Genomic DNA, 22,934 nt, shown 5'->3' with positions numbered 1-22,934 from the left:
CATTGTTTGACGGAACTATCCGTAATTTTGAGGTTCCCTGCAGTTGTAAAAATTTTCCACCAAACGTCTTAAAGATAGGTCCACACTTTAGTATAGGTCCGTAGCTGGTACTTTTCACCTTTCTGAACATATTTTTTAGATAAGATTAGATAATTTAAGTATTTGGGGTCGAAAAATGTTTCCACCTAAAATTGTGAAAGGAAACTAATTAAGATCGGCCCGGCCGAACTTAACGTTTTTTTACTTTTTTTTTCGTTTTTTACTAACATTTTCCTTTGAGTGTACGCACTCGGTAATGCATGTCACTATAATTGGTCTGTTCCTTTACTTTTGAAAATGGTAAAACCGGCAAAAGTAGCAAAAGTTGTAATCTGCTTCTATATGAATTGTATGGTGTCTGAAGTAAAGGAACGCTTTTCGAGTAAAAAGTTGTAAAACTTGAAGATTCTTGCACGTAAAGGAACAGAGCTAATGCTATGCAACCAATCAAGCGTTAACATTGACGAAACTAACATTATATCAACTGAAAACAACAGATTCTCGCTGCATATGAAACACTTACACACATACACTGCCACATTTACATTTCCATAAATAACATTTTCTCAAAACACGGCCCAAAAACGCACAACCCAAACAATAACAGCAGCAACAAAACATCATCGTAATAACATTTGGTAATGTCATCGTATAAAACAGCAACAACAACAACGGCCACTGCCAACAACTACTTCAAGTTAACAAACATCATCGTATAAAGCGTTAATAAAAAACGAAATGAAACAAAACAAAACAAGAAAAAAAACGTAAGCACGCGCTTAACTGACTGACTTCACTCGTGGCAGATAGCCTCCTAACACACATCGCCGTCGTATGTAAACCATTTGGGTGTGTTTGTTTTTGTTTTTTTTTCTTCTTCTTACGTACACATCAGCATACACAACTGTTACATAGATATTTGTTTGTACATAGCGGTCTGATCTTTCACACTTATGGATATGGACAAACATACTGCCTTTGTATTTGTTGTATATCCAAAAAAGATGGACGGTGTGATGAGTTGGTTAAATATCAGTTACAATTTAAATGGGAATTTTGACAACTTTACTCACCTTTAGTTTGAAAAGAATATCCAAAAATTGTAAATTTTAGAACCTGTAAAGAAAAATAAAAATAATATTTATTTTGAATTAATTTTTATTATAAAAAATTGGAATGACTTAAAGTAAACAATTGAAGCAAGTAAAAATAATTTTCCGGGAAAATAAAGAAAAGAAACACCATAAACAGTGGATCTAAATGTCCTTGCAAGCAAAAATAATTTTCTGGGAAAGTAAACAATGAAACACCACAAACAGTGGAACTAAATGTCCTTGAACAGAAATTATTTTCTTATATGACAACAATTTTCAGAAATTGCTATAAGAAATGTTTTTATCCTTTGAGGACACTTTCGATTTGTTTTATTGACATTTCCTACAAAGATGGGTGATATTCATAAAGACAATAAACTTGAGGGTATACCCTCAGCATTTATGCTAACAAGGGTATACACTAGGATTATGACTTTTTGACATTTTTTCTCAAAAACGATTTCCTGTAGTGAGAATTAATGAACTTTTGCCTGTTAATGCCTAAAATACGATTCAATTCATTTTATTATAAAAAAAGGTTCCGCACAAACCACTTAGATTTTTTTTTTAAATAATAGCTGTGTTCCAGAACTAAAAAGTTTTTACAATTTTTACGACTTTTACACATTTTACTCAGAAAGCGTTCCCGTACACAAAAAAGTTGTAAAATGTTCACTTCTCTTTAAACAAAAATGGCGCTGAATGACACTCTCTTTAAAAACTTTTTACACGACAAATTTGGGCGAGTAAAAAAATAGTAACATGGTTGCCGGCGTCTGATTGGCTGATACGCCGACTTTGACATTTGTTCCAGTTTTTTTTTGACGTATTTTCCATTTTTCCGTTCCTGAACTATTTCAGAAAACTTGTGTGTAAGAACAAATTTAATATGAAATGAAAAAAGTCCAAAAAATGTTTTCCTATTGCCTATTAATGGCTAAAATAACTTTTATTCTATTTAAATATTGAAAAAGGTCCCGCACAAACCATTTTTAATTTTTATGATATATGAAAATCAAGTAAAAAAGTATCAGACGGCTTTGCCGACAGAGATATACCCTCAGCCTGTATATATTGAAACAATTTTTTCCCAAAAAAAGTATGTATTTAGGGGTTTTTAAATTTTTTGGCACATTGAACCGACAAAAATGTTCATTATGATTAGAGATCAAAAGTTTTGCGGAGGAGATACTAAAAGGAATGGATCTACATTGACCATTATGGAAGTGGATCTCCAGCCACTACATATGGTGGCATAGGGGGTTTTTACACCCTTCGGGATGTTTGCTCAAGAAGTATGACTTGCCCCTGAAAACACGTTTACCATCGTAATTGAGGCAGCGAATGCAAGTTGCTTCAAAAAAAATCAAAGTGATTCAATAGCAGGTCTTAAAGTGAACTTATCTGAAATTTTGTGTGGGAGGTACCGGATGGAGTGGACAAATATAGTCCATATTTGAACCTAATCTATATCTAGTAGATATATTAGGATGTGTAAAGTATGGACCAATTCGGCCACTCCCTTCAAGAGTTACCGTATGAACAAATTTTCCGAGCATTTTTGAACTTTTGTGGGGGAGATACCTGAAGGAGTGTACCGATATGGCTTATCTTCAAACTTAAACTATGTTTGGACAAAATATTACTAAGGCCAAATTTTGGACCGTATCGGCAGATCCGTTCTAGAGTTATCTTGCGCTCCAACCACCTCACACGGTGTCATAGGGGTTTTTTGCAACTTTCAGGCTATTTTCTCAGGGAGTATGGACTTGCCCCTAATAAGACTTTTACCGTCGTATGGAGGGCAGTGAATACAAGTTGCTAAAACAAAAATCAGAGCGATTCGAGAGATGACCCTAAACTGAACTTTTCCGAAATTTTGTGTGGGAGGTACCCGAAGGAGTGGACCGATTGAGTCTATATTGATACATTATCTAAGTTGGGTACACATTTTACGATGGGCAAAGTATGGACCAAATCGTTTATTCCCTGCAAGAGTTATCGTGCGCACAAATTTTCCCAACATTTTCGAACTTTTGTGGAGGAGGTACCCGAAGGAGTGGACCGATGTAACTCATCTTCGAACTTAAACTAAGTTTGGGCAAAATATTACGAAGGCCAAAATTTGAACCGAATCAGTTCATCCGTTCGAGAGTTATCGTGCGCTCCAGCCAGCAGGTCAGACAGACAGACGGACGGACATGGCTAGATCGACTCCAAATTGTCTGAAACACATTTCGTCCAAACATACTTAGGGTCTAAAACCATTATTTCGATGAGACACATTTTCATCGTATCAAAGTGTATATACCCTCCTTAGCCTAAAGGCTGAGGGTATAAAAAGTTATATATAAAATAAATGATACATATACATACATGTAAGATTTTATTAAAACACATGTAATAATTTTAGTAAATTATTTAAACATTGCTTTATTTATTATAAAATTCTTAAAGTTAGTTTTGGAATTGGTGTTCCATGGTCTTAAGACTAGTTGTTTTAGCAAAAGACTTTATTGACTCTTTGCTTGTTCAACAATAGAAACCATTGTGCTGCCAAAAAAGTATTTTACAAGAATGGACGATACTACAAATAGTTCAAATGCCGATTGCGAAGTGATTAAATTTGAGATTCACCCTATTTAGGTACAACTCATGAGAAGCCTGTAGAATCATATGATTTAATTAGTACTTTACAGTTCCTTAAACTAGCAGTATTAAATATATTTTACAGTGTTGCATTTTGTCAGTTAAAGTTTAAATTTTAAGATCAAACACAATATTAATAGTTATTAATTCGTACATACTTACTTAGCTGGCCCATTACAGAACATTTGTTCTATAGGCCGAACTAAGAAGAGATCTCCATTCCTCTCTATTTGTTGCTTCGCACTCTGGAATACCGCGCCTTTTCATATCATCATCCACTCGTTTGAGCCATCTATTCCTTGCCAATTCTGCGTGCACCGCCAAGCGGCCCGTATTTATACGCCTTTTAAGCGTGTTCATCATCGCTCATTCTTATGATATGGCCTAGCCAACGCAATCGCTGCATCTCGATACGTTTAACAATATTGATGTCGTTGTACAGCAGATACAGCTCGTGGTTCACCTGCGTCAACGCAGGTTGGTCCGTAGATCTTTCGAAGAATTTTTCTCTCAAAGACACCAAGCACTGCCATGTCTGATTGCGCTTGATTCGGAGCCATACATCAGCACGGGTAGTATCAGTGTTTTGTAGAGCGTTATTTTTGTTTGACGAGATGTGGCTTTGTTTTTAAACGGCTTACTTAAACAAAGTAGCATCTGTTGGCCAATACAATTCTTCTTTTTATTTCACAAATGATGTCGTTTGTTGTGTTTACGGAGGTGCCGAGGTAGACGAAGTCTTTTACTACCTCAATAATTTAGGAACCAACTTCCACAGTCGGTCCGAGCTCAATGGACGCATTGCTCGTCGACACCATCAACTTGGTCTTCTCACCGTTTACCGCCAGACCCACTTTAGCAGATTCTCCTTCGACTTTTATAAAGGTATCAGTTACTTCTTTTACTGATCGGCCCATGATGTCTATATCATCAGCATAAGCAAGTAATATGTGGCTATTGGTGTAGGTTGTGCCACTTCTTTTGACGTTTGCCTCTCGTATAACCTTTTCTAGCTGGATGTTGAAAAGGTCACACGAAAGGCTGTCTCCTTGTCAGAAACCTCTTTTGGTACCAAACTCTTCGGAAAGGTTCTTTCCTATTTTAACTGAGGACCTCGTGTCAGTTAAAGTCATTTTACAAAGCCGGATGAGCTTTGCGGGGATACCAAATTCAGACATGGCTGGGAATACCTTTGAACGCAGCGGGCTGTCGAAGGCTGCTTTATAATCGACAAAAAGGTTATATGTGTCGATCTGCATCTCTTGGGTCTTCTCTAGGATTTGCCGCAGGGTAAATATCTGGTCAATGGTGGACTTGCCAGGTCTTTATCCGTATTGGTATGGTCCAATTATCTCGTTGACCATAGGCTTTAGTCGTTCGCACAATATCCCTGACACGATCTTGTAGGCAATAGGGAGTAGACTTATGCCCCTATAGTTAGAGCATACAGTCTTATCTCCCTTCTTGTGGACGGGGCACAGGATACTCAGGTTCCAATCGTCGGGTACTCGTTCTTTCTGCCAGATGGTGCTAACTAGCTGATGAATACACCTTATCAGCGTGTCGCCTCCGGTTTTGAACAGCTCGGCTGATAAGCCATCGGCCCCTGCTGCCTTATTATTCTTCAGCCGATTTATTGCTGTCTTTACCTCATCTGGGCTGGGCGGTATACATTCAATACCATCTTCTTGGATTGGGACTGTGGTATCTTCGTCGTCTTCGCTGCTATTGGATACCAACAGATTTGAAAAATGTTCTTTCCATATCCTGAGTACACTATCTGTATCAGTTACCAAATTACCTTGCTGGTCTCTACAGGAGGATGTGCCTGTATCAAAGCCATCAGTTTGATGCTTCACTCTTTGGTAGAATTTTCGGACTTCATTCTGGCTCCTGTACATCTCGATTTTTTCACACTCCCGCTTTTCCATCTCTCTCTTTTTCCTGCGGAAAAGACGTTTCTCCTCTTTCCTTTTCTCCCTGTATCTCTCTCGTGCGCTACGCGTTGCTACGGATTGTAAAGAAGCCTTATATGCCGCATTTTTCTCTTCGGTGGCAGCACGACACTCCTCATCATACCATGGATTCCTTGGTGGAGGTCTCTGGTATCCAAGTATGGATTTTGCGGCTGTTTGCATGGAGTGGGCAATGCTTTGCCATTGCGCTGATATGTTATCGGGATGAGGAGTGCTTTGATTAAGCAATTGGGCTAGTTGAGTGGAATATGCTGTGGCTATCTGTTGTTATTGCAGCTTACCGATGTCTAACTTTCGTGTTGTGTCTGTTCGTACTTTGTTTGCTACGTTTAAGCGAGTGCGTACCGTTGCTGCAACAAGGTAGTGGTCCGAATCAATGTTTGCGCCTCGGAACGATCGTACATCCAACACCCTCGATGAATGTCTTCCATCTATCACAACATGATCAATTTGGTTTCTTGTTTTCTGATCTGGAGACAGCCGGGTGCTTATGAATATCGAGATGATTAAATCTGGTACTGCTAACTACCATGTTTTTTGCAGCTGCAAAGTCTATCAGCCTCATACCATAGTCAGATGTTTCACTGTGGAGACTGAATTTCCCGACTGTTGGGCCAAAGATATTCTCCTTTCCAATTTTGGCATTAAAATCGCCTAGAATGATTTTAATGTCATGGGCAGGGCAACGGTCATATGTTTCTTCTAAGCGCTCGTAAAATATATCTTTGGTCTGTTCGTCCTTTTCTTCAGTGGGAGCATGAGCGCAAATAAAGCTGATGTTGAAGAATTTAGCTTTTATTCGAATTGCAGCAAGTCTTTCTTTCAATGGGGTGAAGCTGGATACCAGATGTTTTAGTCTCCGACTAACTACGAATCCACAACCAAACTCATGCTTTACGTCATGGCAGCTATAATGCAGTGCGTCACCTTTAGGTGTTGTTGTGACGCCTTTCCGAATCCATCGTATTTCCTGTATGGCAGTAATATCGGTCTTGTACTTTTCAAGTACGTCTGCCAATGCGAAGACTGCACCTTTTCTATAAAGAGTGCGAACATTCCAGGTGCAGATTCGCAGATCATGGTCCTTAAAACGTTTGCGGGGTTCGTCAACTGTAGAGGGGTTTGTTTTTCTTTTCTTTCGTTTTTTCATAGTAGGCTGTTTTTTCTAGGGGAGGGTTACTAACGCGACGCCCAAACCCAAGATTTTAACGTTCTTATGGGTGAACGCGCGGCACATGTTAGCTCACTACCTTTAACGGGTGTTAAAGGCAGTTCCCCAGGTGACACCACGGGGAGGTCAGTGTCCACTTAAGATGAAAGAGGGACCAAGATAAATCCTGGGCTTTGCCATGTTATTAATTCACAATGATAAATACAAATACAAAAGCTTTAAAACTACTATTGAAATACAGAGGGCGAGTTTATATTTTACTACACTACGTGTGGTACATATATTATACCCAGTTCCCACATACATATATGTAATAATATGACGATAAAATTGGTGAGAAACAAACGGTTATGTCATTTTGGGGTTATGTCGTGTGTCCCAATACCTTGTTTTCAGTTAAATATCTGCTTACAGTGACTTCAAAAAATTTTCAAAAGTTCTGAAATCACTTTATTATTAAGATTTTATGTAATTTTATGTAAAAAACACATCAAAATATCATAAAGGGATACGAGGTTGTTAAAAAGGCATAACCCTAGTATTCACAATAGGGTTATGGCTTTTTTACAACCTGATATCCCTGTATCATGACGTGATGAGTTTCTACCTACTTACTTACTTAGATGGCTTTTATATTAAACAGAACGTCTTGTTCCATAAGCCGAACTAAGAATAGAATTCCAAACGCACCGATCTTTTGCCTTACTTCTCCAATTTTGGATGCCATGTTTTGTGATATCTTCTTCAACTTGGTCTTTCCATCGGAGTTTTGTCCTTCCCTTGGGGCTTATACCGTCGAGTGGCTCGTATTCAAATGCCTTTTTGGTGGGGGCATCTTTATCCATCCTACTGGCATGGCCAAGCCAACGCAATCGTTGTAGTTCGATACGTTTTACTACATCGATTTCGGTCGGCTGGTATAGCTCATGGTTCATTCGACGTCGGTATTCACCGTCAACTCATATTGGTCCATAAATCTTTCGAAGGATTTTTCTCTCAAACACACCAAGTTCTGCCTCAACTGCTCTCGCAAGTACCCATGCTTCACATCCATACATATGTAAGTATGGGTAGTATCAGGGTCTGGTAGAGTGTAAGTTTTTGTTTTGACGAGAAGTGGTTTTACTTTTAAACTGTTTACTTAGACCAAAGTAGCAGCTGTTGACCAATATTATTCTTCTTTTGATTTCAAAACTGATGTTGTTCGTTTTATTCATGGCGGTGCCGAGGTAAATAAAGTCATTTTCTAGTAGTTCTGAACATCAACAGTTGGTCCGAGTCTACTGGACGTCTGGCATGTTGATACCATAAAATTTGACTTATCGCCGTTGACTGCCAGACCCACTTTGGCAGACTCTTTTTTAATTTTCGCAAAGGTGGCTGTTACGGATCGACTTGATCCACCTATTATATCTATATCATCTGCGTGGGCCAGTAACATTATATACTTATTGTATATAGGTTGTCACCTTGCCTGAAACCTCGTTATGTTTCAAAAGGTTCCGAGAGGTTCTTTCCTACTTTAACAGCTGATGATAGGCTGTCACCTTGCCCGAAACCTCGTTTTGTTTCAAAAGGTTCCGAGAGGTTCTTTCCTACTTTAACAGCTGATCTTGTATTAGCCAATGTCTTATGCCTCTGTAGTTTGTACACACCGTCTTGTCTCCTTTCTTGTCTACGGGACATAGGAGGCTGAGGTTCCAATCGTTGGGTATGCTTTCTTCCTGCCAAATTTCGGTAATTAAGTGATGCATACTCCTTATCAGCATTTTCCCACCGGTCTTGAACAGTTCGGCGGGCAGTCCATCAGCTTCTGCTGCTTTATTGTTTTTCAGTCGATTAATTGCTGTCACACCCCTCAGTAATGTTGGCGACATTTCCTGAGTATTTCATCCATGTAAAACTTCTCTACAAAAGTGGTGTCTTAGACACGCCGTTCGGACTCGGCGATAAACTGTAGGTCCCATATCATTGAGCTAATGTGAATCGGGGTGCACTCGTTAATATAAGAGAAGTCTCCCTTGTCCCTTATGAGATGTTTGTGGAACAATTATATATATTGCTGTCATGACCTCGCTTTGGCTAGGTGGAAGACATTCAACGTCGTCGTTTGCGATTGGTTCTGGTGTATCTTCATCGCCGCCCATATTCGATACTAAGAGCTTCATGAAATGCTCCTTCCAGATGCTCAGTACGCTATCTGTATCAGTTACTTTTTTTCTTCTGAAAATACGCTTCTCCTCTCTCCTCTTCTCCCGATATTTTTCTTTCGCGCTTCGTGTTGCTACTGAATGCAGGGTTGCTCTGTATGCCGTATCCTGATCTTACCATAGATTTTTAGGTGGTTGTTGTTGGTATCCAAGCACAGATTTTGCGGCAGTTTGAAGTGAATGGGCTATTCTTTGCCACTGCGCTTCCACATTATTGGGACAAACAGTGCCGTCTTCCAGCATGTGAGTCAGTTGAGCGGACTAGGTATGTGCTATCTGTTGTGTTTGCAGCTTTTCGACATCCAGCTTCCGTCCTGTGTTAGATCGCACTTTTGCCGCAACATTACTCGCCTTAATGTTGCGGCAAAAGTGCGATCTAACACATGACGTACCTTTGCTACTACAAGGAAATGGTCCGAATCGATGTTCGTTCCTCGAATCGATCGGACATCATCTTGTTTCTGGGGACATCCACGTGGCCTTGGGTATGTCGAGGTGTTGGAATCTGGTACTGCTCACTACCATGTTTTTGTCGCTGCAAACTCGATCAGCCTCATTCCGTTGTCGGATGTTACCTAATGAAGGCTGAACTTTCCGATCGTGGGACCAAAGATATTTTCTCTCCCAATTTTAGCATTAAAATCTCCTAGAATAAATTTAATGTCATGTCCAGGGCAGCGGTCATATGCTCTCTCTAGGCGCTCGTAGAATATATCCTTGGTCTGTTCATCTTTCTCTTCGGTCGGGGCATGGGCGCAGATGAGACTGATGTTATACGGATTGTGGCAATTTTCTCATCAACAGGAGTGAAGCTGGAGACGAGATTTTTAAGCCTCCTATTTACCATAAATCCAACATCTAGCTCATGTTTGGTTTCATGGCAGCTATAATACAGAGCGTAATTGTTTGTTATTTTTACGTCTGCCCGGTTCCATCGCACTTCCTGTAAGGCGATAATATCAGCTTTGTACTTGCCAAGTACATAAAACAGATAACATAAAAATTTCCCCTAGGACTTGGTCGGTATAGGGCCAAGCCTTCATATAGCCCCCATAGAACGGTACCTCCTGATATTAGGTATTTTGTAGGTTGTGGCCTCAATATTCCTCCGAAATGGCTGAAATTTGGTACTAAGTCTTCGTTGGGGGTATACAATTTTCTATATAAAATTTGTCGGTATAGGTCCACGCCTTCATAGAGCCCCCCATCGAACAATACCTCTTGATTATCTGTATTTTGCAGGTTGTGTCCTCAATATTCCTCCGAAATGGCTGAAATTTGGTATTTAGTATTCAGTGGGGGTATAAAACTTTCTCCCAGAAACTTGTCGGTACAGGTCCACACCGTAGTATAGCCCCCATAGAACGGTACTACCCGATTTTCGGTATTTTTAAGGTTTTAGCCTCATTATCGCACCGAAATGGCTGAAATTTGGGGTATAAAACTTTCCCCCAGAAATTTTTCGGTATAGGTCCATGCCTTCATTTTGGATATTTTGAAGGTTGTGGCACAATAATCAACCGAAATTGCTGAAATTTGGCATTTGGTCTTCTTTTGGGGTATTAAACGCATGAAATTTGTCGGTATAGGTCCACGCCTTCATATAGCCCCCACAGAAAGGTACCTCCCGATTTTCGATATTTTGAAGGCTGTGACCACAATAATCCACCGAAATGGCTGAAATTGGGTATTTGGTCTTCATTTGGGGTACTTAACGTTCCATATGAAATTTGTCGGCATAGGTCCACGCCTTAGTATAGCCCCCATAGAACGGTATCTCCCTATTTCTCGTATTTTGAAGGTTGTAGCCTCAATATTCCACCGAAATGGCTGAAATTTGGTATCTGCTCTTCATTTGGAACCTCCCTATTTTCGGGTTTTTGAAAGCTTTAGCCTCTTTATTACACCAAAATGGCTGAAATTTGGTATTTAGTCTTCGTTGGGGGTATAAAACTTTCACCCACGTATTTGTTGGCATAGCCCCACGCCATCATATAGCCATTTTGGATATCTTGAAGGTTGTGGCCACAATAATCTACCGAAGTGGCTGAAATTTGGTATTTGGTCTTCATTTGGGGTATTAAAAGCATGAAATTTGTCGGTATAGGTCCACGCCTTCATATAGCCCCCACAGAAAGGTACCTCCCGATTTTCGGTATTTTGAAGGTTGTTCGGCCTGGCCGAACTTAACGCCGTTCTTACTTGTTTAATTTAAAATAAACGTTTTTATTTTATTGTTCTTAACTGATTATACCCACCACTTTAATAGGTAAATTGAACAAGAAGACGAAGAAAAAACGTCTCAGAAATAACATGAAAAACAAATGCACAAAAGAAGCCTAACAAAATCCTAACTAAATAATGATGACAGAAATTACAACAAATAATTACAAAAACAACTATGGCAAACATGATGTTTTGACGACGATGATGATGACGACGCCAATGATAATAAATGGAGTGCCGTTGGATGGATGACTGCAATAGTAAAAAAAATAAGTAGATCAAAAAATCCCCCAAACGAAGGAACAGAAAAAGTGGAAACCCCACTTTTCAATGAAAATATAATATACAAACATACAATAAAAAAATGTTTCGAACTCAAGAAAAGAAAACTCGCATTTTCATTTAAAACAGACACTTTTCTTGAAGTAAATCCCCATTAAATACTATCAGCAAGATTTCGAAACCATTGGAAAGCGAATTGTATTGAAATTGCATTGTTTTCGGAAATTGTTAATTTTTCTGGTTCAAAAAATTCAAAGTCCATGAACATACATAATTACTCATAGATACATACATATGTTTGAATATGTATCACTTTGGTAATTGCGCAAAAAAATGGTTTCCTTAACTTGCTTGCCTTTGCAACTGGAATTATTGTTTGTTTTCTCTATTTCTTTTTTATTTTCTCTCTATTGTTTTCATAATAATCGTAAACAAAACAATTTGTTTTTCTTTTTTCTGTAAAACATTGTTGAACATGACCTAGGTCACCACCGCCTTTATGAGTAATCTCAGCTGTTTTGGTTAGCACCAATTTTTTTCCAAAGGTAATGTAGTAAACATTTCGTTTTTGGAATCTTATCTGGCTTAAATATTTATTATTTGTTGTTCTACTTTTTTATACGTAGGTATTTACCTAATACGAATTCTGATAATCACCTACATAATATAATAGTAATTCAGTTATTGGGTTCATAATATTTTCAATAATTCTTAGGAGAGGTTTTTCATCTATCTATACATGTTAATAATTTTAAAATTTGCCCCAATAAAGAGGCCATAAAAAGTTAAATAAAAACATTGATTTTGTTAAAGAATTTTAAAATACACAATACGTGTATTTTTTTAAAGATTTTTATTCACCCACAAAACGTGGATTTTTTTTAAAGATTTTTATCGAAAAACCAAAACGTAGATTTTTTAAAGATTTTTATCGAAACACAAAACGTGGAATTTTTACAGATTTTTATCGAAACACAAAATGTGGATTTTTTTAAAGATTTTTATAGAAACACAAAACTTGGATTTTTTAAAATTTTTATCGAAACACAAAACGTGGATTTTTTAAAGATTTTTATTCAACCACAAAACCGGGATTTTTAAAGATTTTTGTTCAACCATAAAACTTGGATTTTTAAAGATTTTTATTCAACCATAAAACAAAAATTTTTTTAGAGATTTTAATTCAACCATAAACAAAGATTTTTTAAAGATTTTTATTCAACCACAAAACGTGGATTTTTTTTAAAGATTTTTATCCAACCACAAATCGTGGATTTTTAAAGATTTTTATTTAACCACAAAAAGATTTTTATCGACTATAAAACTTAGATTTTTAAAGATTTTTATTCAACCATTAAACAAAGATTTTTTTAAGATTTTTATTCAACCACAAAACGTGGATTTTTGAAAGATTTTTTATTCAACCACAGAAAGTATTTTTTGAAGATTTTTATCGAAGCACAAAACGTGGAATTTTTAGAGATTTTTATTAAACCACAAAACATGGATTTTTTAAAGATATTTATTCAACCACAAAACGTGGATTTTTTAAAAAAAATTATTCAACCGCAAAACGTGGATTTTTTAAAAAAATTTATTCAACCGCAAAACGTGGATTTTTTAAAGAATTTTTCAACCACAAAAACTGAAATTTTTAGGATTTTTATCCAACCACAAAACGTGGATTTTTTAAAGATTTTTTATTTTATTTTATAATAATAATAATAATTGTTCCACAAACATCCCATAAGGCCCTTGTCCCTTCTCTTATATCAATGAGTGCACCCCGATTCACATTAGCTCAATGATATGGGACCGACATAGATTTTTATGCTGATCAATAATATATATACTTTATAGGGTCTCCGATGAATATTTCAATGTGTTACAAACGGAATGACAAATTTAATTATACCCTCCATATTATGGTGGAGGGTATAAGAAGTCTGTTAAAAAAATATATATATTTTTTTAAAAAAATTTAAGAAGTGAAAAAAAATTTTCTTATAATTTTTTTCTTATTGCACGTATGAATAAACGTATGACTACTAATAACTAAAATAACGATTATTCCGTTCAAATATTGAAAAAAGTCAGGCATAAAACATTTTGAAAATTTTTTGATTTTTTTTTTTTGTTTTTGTTAAAAAAAAAATATCCATATTTATGAAAAAAGTGTTTACGACATTTTTATGATTCTCAGAATTAAAGAAAATTAGTGTGAAACAAATTTTATGTAATTTTGGTTATCTAATGTGGCTCTAAAGTTTATTTTCAATTATTATATCTCCTTACAGTGACTTCAAAAAATTGGTCATAATTCTGATAAATTCAAATTTTAAAATAATTTTATGCGTTAGGTTTATTCACCGAATCACCTAATACTTCAGATTTTATGTTATCTTGGGTAGAAAGCTGGGGAGCTGCCTTTAACATCCGCCAATGGTAGTGAGCTAACATGTGCCGCGCGTTCACCCATAAGAACGTTAAAAACTTGGGTTGGGCGTAGGGCTAGTAATTCACCCCGTCAAAACACCGCCTACTATGAAAAAGCAAAGAAAAAAGAAGAAAAACAAACAAACCCCTCTAAAGTTGACGAACCCCGCAAACGTTTTAAGGACCATGATCTGCGAATCTGCACCTGGAATGTCAGGACTCTCTACAGAGCAGGTGCAGTTTGAGCACTGTCGCCTTACAGGAAGTGCGATGAAACCAGGCAGATGTAAAAATAACAAACGATTAGGCACTGCATTATAGCTGCCATGAAACGAAACATGAGCTAGGTGTTGGTTTTATGGTAAATAGGTGGCTTAAAAATCTCGTCTCCAGCTCCACTCCTGTTGATGAGAGAATTGCCACAATCCGTATAAAAACAAAGTTTTTTAACCAGTCTCATCTGCGCCCATGCCCCTGTCGAAGAGAAAGATGAACAGACCAAAGATATATTCTACGATCGCCTGGAGAGAGGATATGACCGCTGTCCTGGCCATGACATTAAGTTTGTTCTAGGAGATTTTAATGCTAATAAAATTGGGAGAGAAAATATCTTTGGTCCCACGATCGGAGGTAACATCCGACAACGGAATGAGGCTGGTCGATTTTTCAGCGGCAAAACACATGGTAGTGAGCAGTACCAGATTCTAACACCTCGACATACACAAGGCCACGTGGATATCTCCAGATGGGAAAACAAGAAACCAGATTGATCATGTTGTGATAGACGGAAGACACTCGTCCAGTGTGTTAGATGTCCGATCGATTCGAGGAGCGAACATCGATTCGGACCATTTCCTTGTAGCAGCAAAGGTACGTCCTGTGTTAGATCGCACTTTTGCGCAACATTAAGGCGAGCAATGTTGCGGCAAAAGTGCGATATAACACAGGACGGAAGCTGGATGCTGCAAACAAAACAGATAGTACAAACCTATTCCGCTCAACTGACTCACATGCTGGAAGACGGCACTGCTTGTCCCGATAATGTGGAAGCGCAGTGGCAAAGAAAAGCCCACTCACTTCAAACTGCCGCAATATCTGTGCTTGGGTACCAAAAACCATCACCTAAAAATCTATGGTACGATCAGGAGTGTCGAGGGCTACTGAAGAAAAGAACGCGGTATACACAGCAACCCTGCATTCAGTAGCAACACGAAGCGCGAAAGAAAAATATCGTGAGAAGAGGAGAGAGGAGAAGCGTATTTTCGGAAGAAAGCGTGAGAAACTCAGAATAAAGTCCGCAAATTTTACCAGAGTGTACAACACCAGACTGAGGGTCTGGAAGGAGCATTTCATGAAGCTCTTAGTATAGAATATGGGCAGCGATGAAGATACACCAGAACCAATCGCAAACGACGACGTTGAATGTCTTCCACCTAGCCAAATCGAGGTCATGACAGCAATATATATAATTGTTCCACAAACATCCCATAAGGGACTAGGGAGACCTCTCTCATATCAACGAGTGCACCCCGATTCACATCAGCTCAATGATATGGAACCTACAGTTTATCGCCGAGTCCGAACGGCGTGTCTAAGACACCACTTTTGTAGAGAAGTTTTACATGGCTGAAATACTCAGGAAATGTTGCCAACATTACTGTTGGGTATTTTGCCACCGTTGAAAAGTGTTTTGATGTTGCCTGGCAGGGGAATCGAACCCACGACCTTATGTGCAAGGCGGGTGTTCATACCTTTGCACCAAGGTCGCACCCATTATTTTATTTTATTTAAATTTTATTTTATTTTATTTTTTTTATTTTATTTCATTTTTATTTTATATTACTTTATTTTATTTTTTAATATTTTATTTTATTTTATTTTATTTTATTTTATTTTATTTTATTTTATTTTATTTTATTTTATTTTATTTTATTTTATTTTATTTTATTTTATTTTATTTTATTTTATTTTATTTTATTTTATTTTATTTTATTTTATTTTATTTTTTTTATTTTATTTTATTTTATTTATTTATTTATTTATTAATTTAGTTATTTATTTTTGCTTTTATTATCATTATTATTATTTATTATTATTAATTTATTTATTTATTTATTATTATTATTATTTTTTTTTTTTGAAAAAAATAGTATCTTCAATTATGGGAGCACCCAACAACCTGCCTTTATTTGAACAACCCCTAATTAGATTGCCGATAAAAACAAAATAGATAACAAAACACCTGAACGTAATTTTTCCACAAGTTTCAAATAAAAAAAGAAAAAATGTGGAATCCTCCTTCCATTAGCGATAAAAATAAATATATAGGTTATAAAATATAATATTTGGCCTTGCTAAACGCCGTGTTTATCTGTTCCGCAGTTCTGCCATTGTCTGATAAGCAACTGAAATTCTCAAAAAAAAAAATATTTTTTCTATTTACAGTATTTTGCAATGTCACTTTGAACTGTTTGTGCGGACCAAAGAAATGTGTGGAGGAAATGTTAGTTTAACACAGTTTTTTATTTTTATTTGCACGTTAAAAAGAAGCACGTTGTAGGCAAAGAAGGTGTTTACAAACATACAGGTTAATTGTTTACTTAACGTTTTATTTTTATTTTTTTTTTTAATTTCATATTTATTTACACAAAGATAGTGGAGCTATTATCACGGCCATTGTTTTCAAATGGACAATAAATCACTTAATAATTGGAAAAATATATAAAATTGATAATAATTGCATAGAATAATGAAATTGAATAAATAGAATGGGAATAGCAATGGGTTGATCTGATATATTTCTGCCACGGAAAACTTCTATGCAGGTGGTTTTGTAGTGCGTTTGAAACTGACCATCGTCCGGTGTTCGGCTTGAAGATAGAATCCAACTGTATTTATTGATATGAAAAGAAATGCCCCTTTGCCACATTCCAAACCAAATTACAAAACCAATGTGGTGTATTTTTAGAAAATATCAAAATTAAAATATTAACTTGCATTAAAACAAATTAACTTTTGAATTATTTTTAACATCGGTCATAAAAAAGATATCTTTATACCTTTGCAAAAGAAAAGACCATTCCCTTTATATTGGAATTCCGGTTCGTTGCATACAAATATGTATGTATGTACATATTTTACAATATCATCAAGTGAGATAGCTTTAATTCGTTTTGTCATATGAAATAAAAATATATATGCTGGTTATCAACCCCAGATCAGATTGGAGAGCAAACCTGGTTTCATGAAAAAACAGCTGAAATCCAGTGAAAATTAAATGTCGAAGTGTGCTGTGGCATTTTTATTAAATTCAATGTATGTCATTACGATTAAGAAAAGCGTGTTAAATATTTTTTAATGTGGGAACGAACATTCCATTCTGTTATGATATATGGTATTTTAAATTTTAAATATAAATTTTTATATTTTTTGTTTTTTTTTATGTTTCATATTTTATATTTTATATTTTATATTTTATATTTTATATTTTATATATTATATATTATATTTTATATTTTATATTTTATATTTTATATTTTATATTTTATATTTTATATTTTATATTTTATATTTTATATTTTATATTTTATATTTTATATTTTATATTTTATATTTTATATTTTATATTTTATATTTTATATTTTATATTTTATATTTTATATTTTATATTTTATATTTTATATTTTATATTTTATATTTTATATTTTATATTTTATATTTTATATTTTCTATTTTATATTTTATATTTTCTATTTTCTATTTTATATTTTATATTTTATATTTTATATTTTATATTTTATATTTTATATTTTATATTTTATATTTTATATTTTATATTTTATATTTTATATTTTATATTTTATATTTTATATTTTATATTTTATATTTTATATTTTATATTTTATATTTTATATTTTATATTTTATATTTTATATTTTATATTTTATATTTTATATTTTATATTTTATATTTTATATTTTATATTTTATATTTTATATTTTATATTTTATATTTTATATTTTATATTTTATATTTTATATTTTATATTTTATATTTTATATTTTATATTTTATATTTTATATTTTATATTTTATATTTTATATTTTATATTTTATATTTTATATTTTATATTTTATATTTTATATTTTATATTTTATATTTTATATTTTATATTTTATATTTTATATTTTATATTTTATATTTTATATTTTATATTTTATATTTTATATTTTATATTTTATATTTTATATTTTATATTTTATATTTTATATTTTATATTTTATATTTTATATTTTACATTTTATATTTTATGTTTCATATTTTATATTTTCTATTTTCTATTTTATATTTTATATTTTATATTTTATATTTTATATTTTATATTTTATATTTTCTATTTTATATTTTATATTTTATATTTTTTGTTTTTTATATTTTATATTTTATATTTTATATTTTATATTTTATATTTTATATTTTATATTTTATATTTTATATTTTATATTTTATATTTTTTGTTTTTTATATTTTATATTTTATATTTTATATTTTATATTTTTTGTTTTTTATATTTTATATTTTATATTTTATATTTTATATTTTATATTTTATATTTTATATTTTATATTTTATATTTTATATTTTATATTTTATATTTTATATTTTATATTTTATATTTTATATTTTATATTTTATATTTTATATTTTATATTTTATATTTTATATTTTATATTTTATATTTTATATTTTATATTTTATATTTTATATTTTATATTTTATATTTTATATTTTATATTTTATATTTTATATTTTATATTTTATATTTTATATTTTATATTTTATATTTTATATTTTATATTTTATATTTTATATTTTATATTTTATATTTTATATTTTATATTTTATATTTTATATTTTATATTTTATATTTTATATTTTATATTTTATATTTTATATTTTATATTTTATATTTTATATTTTATATTTTATATTTTATATTTTATATTTTATATTTTATATTTTATATTTTATATTTTATATTTTATATTTTATATTTTATATTTTATATTTTATATTTTATATTTTATATTTTATATTTTATATTTTATATTTTATATTTTATATTTTATATTTTATATTTTATATTTTATATTTTATATTTTATATTTTATATTTTATATTTTATATTTTATATTTTATATTTTATATTTTATATTTTATATTTTATATTTTATATTTTATATTTTATATTTTATATTTTATATTTTATATTTTATATTTTATATTTTATATTTTATATTTTATATTTTATATTTTATATTTTATATTTTATATTTTATATTTTATATTTTATATTTTATATTTTATATTTTATATTTTATATTTTATATTTTATATTTTATATTTTATATTTTATATTTTATATTTTATATTTTATATTTTATATTTTATATTTTATATTTTATATTTTATATTTTATATTTTATATTTTATATTTTATATTTTATATTTTATATTTTATATTTTATATTTTATATTTTATATTTTATATTTTATATTTTATATTTTATATTTTATATTTTATATTTTATATTTTATATTTTATATTTTATATTTTATATTTTATATTTTATATTTTATATTTTATATTTTATATTTTATATTTTATATTTTATATTTTATATTTTATATTTTATATTTTATATTTTATATTTTATATTTTATATTTTATATTTTATATTTTATATTTTATATTTTATATTTTATATTTTATATTTTATATTTTATATTTTATATTTTATATTTTATATTTTATATTTTATATTTTATATTTTATATTTTATATTTTATATTTTATATTTTATATTTTATATTTTATATTTTATATTTTATATTTTATATTTTATATTTTATATTTTATATTTTATATTTTATATTTTATATTTTATATTTTATATTTTATATTTTATATTTTATATTTTATATTTTATATTTTATATTTTATATTTTATATTTTATATTTTATATTTTATATTTTATATTTTATATTTTATATTTTATATTTTATATTTTATATTTTATATTTTATATTTTATATTTTATATTTTATATTTTATATTTTATATTTTATATTTTATATTTTATATTTTATATTTTATATTTTATATTTTATATTTTATATTTTATATTTTATATTTTATATTTTATATTTTATATTTTATATTTTATATTTTATATTTTATATTTTATATTTTATATTTTATATTTTATATTTTATATTTTATATTTTATATTTTATATTTTATATTTTATATTTTATATTTTATATTTTATATTTTATATTTTATATTTTATATTTTATATTTTATATTTTATATTTTATATTTTATATTTTATATTTTATATTTTATATTTTATATTTTATATTTTATATTTTATATTTTATATTTTATATTTTATATTTTATATTTTATATTTTATATTTTATATTTTATATTTTATATTTTATATTTTATATTTTATATTTTATATTTTATATTTTATATTTTATATTTTTTGTTTTTTATATTTTATATTTTATATTTTATATTTTATATTTTTTGTTTTTTATCTATATATATAAAAGAGCTTAGTGAGTGAGTGAGTGACTGAGTTACTGAGTGACTGAGTGACTGACATATCATCGCCCAGACGAAACCGCTGAAGCTAGAAAGCTGAAATTTTGACTGTGGGTTGCTGGCGGTGTGTAGGGGTGAGATAAGGCTGGGTTTTTGGTAATTCGACCTAGAAGGGTACGAAAAGTACTAAAAGGTACTAAATATGGTACCCTTTGTATTAGGCAAACGGGAAGAGCTAGAATACTGAAATTTGGAATGAGAGTAACTGATGGAGAGTTAGAAAGAAGTACCAAAGGGTTTTTGGAAATTCGACCTATAAGTGTACGAAAAGTTACTAAATTTGGTACCAATTGTATATTTTGAGCGGATATAGCTACAATCTTCATATTTGGTATGGGAATCAAGGTTGGGAAGTGATGTTGATATAAGGAAATGATTTTGGAAGTTCGTACTTATGTGTACGAGTAGTACTAAATGGTACTAAATTTGGTACAATTAGGATTTGGGCGAACGGATAGAGCTGAAAACCTGAAATTTGGAATTTAGATTACCATTGAAGTGTACGATTGAGATATGGGGGTAGTTTTGGAAATTCGTACTTATGTGTACGTAAAGTACTAAATGGTACCAAATTTGGTACAATTTGGATTTAGATAGACATGGAAACCTGAAATTTGGAATTAAGATTACTGACGGAGGGAAGGATTGAGGTAGCTTTGGAAATTCTTACTTATGGGTACGAAAAGTAGTAAACGGTACTTAATTTGGTACAAATTGATTTGGGTGAACGGATAGAGCTGGAATCCTGAAATTTGGAATTTAATTAAATTTGGAGTGTAGGATTGACTTAGTCTTGGAAATTCGTACTTATGGGTACGGAAAGTACTAAATGGTACTAAATATGGTACAATTTAAATTTAGGTGAACGGATAGAAGGTAGTTTCGGAAATTCATACTTATGGGTACGGAAAGTACTAAATGGTACTAAGTTTGGTACATTTTGGATTTGGGTGAACAGATAGAGCTGAAACCTGAAATTTATAATTAAGGTTAGTTATGGAGTGTAGCATTGAGGTAGTTTTGGAAATTCCTACTTATGGGTACGGAAAGTACTAAATGGTACTAAATTTGGTACAATTTATATTTGGGTGAACGAATAGAGCTGGAATCCTGAAATTTCGAGTTAAGGTTACTGTTGGAGTGTGGGATTGAGGAAGTTTTGGAAATTCGTACTTATGGGTACGAAAAGTAATAAATGGTACTAAATCTAAATTTGGTACAATTTAGATTTGGGTGGACGGAGAGAGGTGGAATCCTGAAATTCGCAATTACTGTTGGAGATAGTTATTGAAATTCGTACTTTCATACGAAAAGTATTAATGGTATTACAAATAGAGTGGAATTCGGATATTTGGTATTATAGGCGCTGTTGGTGTGTAGGGTTGAGATATGGATGTGCTTGTGGATATATGAACAATAAGTGTACGAAAATTACTAAGGATAGTATCCACTATATGTAAATGTCATTTGACATGAAATTTTCCATCAATATATGTATGTGCAATATTGGGGATTTTCCTTACTCCATTTACTTTTTGCGTCCACGCCAGCAAAAATGTAATAAAATTACGTCTCCACATTGCCTGCGTGGGTAGATATGGAATGTTTTTATTTCGTGTCATATGACATTGATAGATAGTGAAAACTACCTCTAAATGGCATAGAATTTGGTCCAAATTGTTATTGTTTAAAGGGGTAGAGCTGAAATTGTGAAATTCGGTATTAGTATAGCAGTTAACGTTTAGAGTGGAGATAGAGAGGAAGTTTTGGAAATTCGTACTAATGTATACGAAAAATACTAAATCGCTGTTGGGATATAGTTTTGGATAAAAGGAAGTAATTTTAATATAAAATGTCTCAAAAATTAACTGTTATACAGGGTAGCATCTTCTGAGTAATGGTTTTCTACATTTTGATATCTAAAATTCCCAAATTCGGTTGGAAATGAGGATAACATTTTCAAAATACTCATACCGTTCTAATAAAACATGGACTGGAATTTAAAATGTGGGCCGCTGTTGAAGTGTACAGTTTTTTTTTTTTTTGAAATTCGAACAAAACGTACGAGCAGTACTTGAAAGAAATTAAATATCAATTCAAATAGGTATTAGTACATCAAAATTTTCAGTGTTCTCCATATTAAATATTGTTTATTTGTATATTATTCCTTTTCC

The 22,934-nt window shown here is 31.4% G+C and overlaps 1 protein-coding gene across 1 annotated transcript in view; it reads right to left on the bottom strand.

The window, feature by feature from the left end:
• The window catches only part of LOC141395045 (uncharacterized), a 165,730-nt gene that overhangs the window by 79,462 nt on the left and 63,334 nt on the right, over positions 1-22,934 (bottom strand). Inside the window, exon 2 of the mRNA XM_073970422.1 lies at positions 1,113-1,155. The gene's annotated coding sequence lies outside the window, so the exon portion shown is untranslated. The remainder of the gene's footprint in view (positions 1-1,112; positions 1,156-22,934) is intronic.

This window comes from Musca autumnalis, unplaced genomic scaffold (assembly GCF_047663935.1).
Source record: "Musca autumnalis isolate F117 unplaced genomic scaffold, ASM4766393v1 scaffold_2, whole genome shotgun sequence".
NCBI lineage: Eukaryota > Metazoa > Arthropoda > Insecta > Diptera > Muscidae > Musca > Musca autumnalis.
Note: the sequence above shows the minus strand (reverse complement) of the source record. Positions and strands in the feature narration are given on the sequence as shown.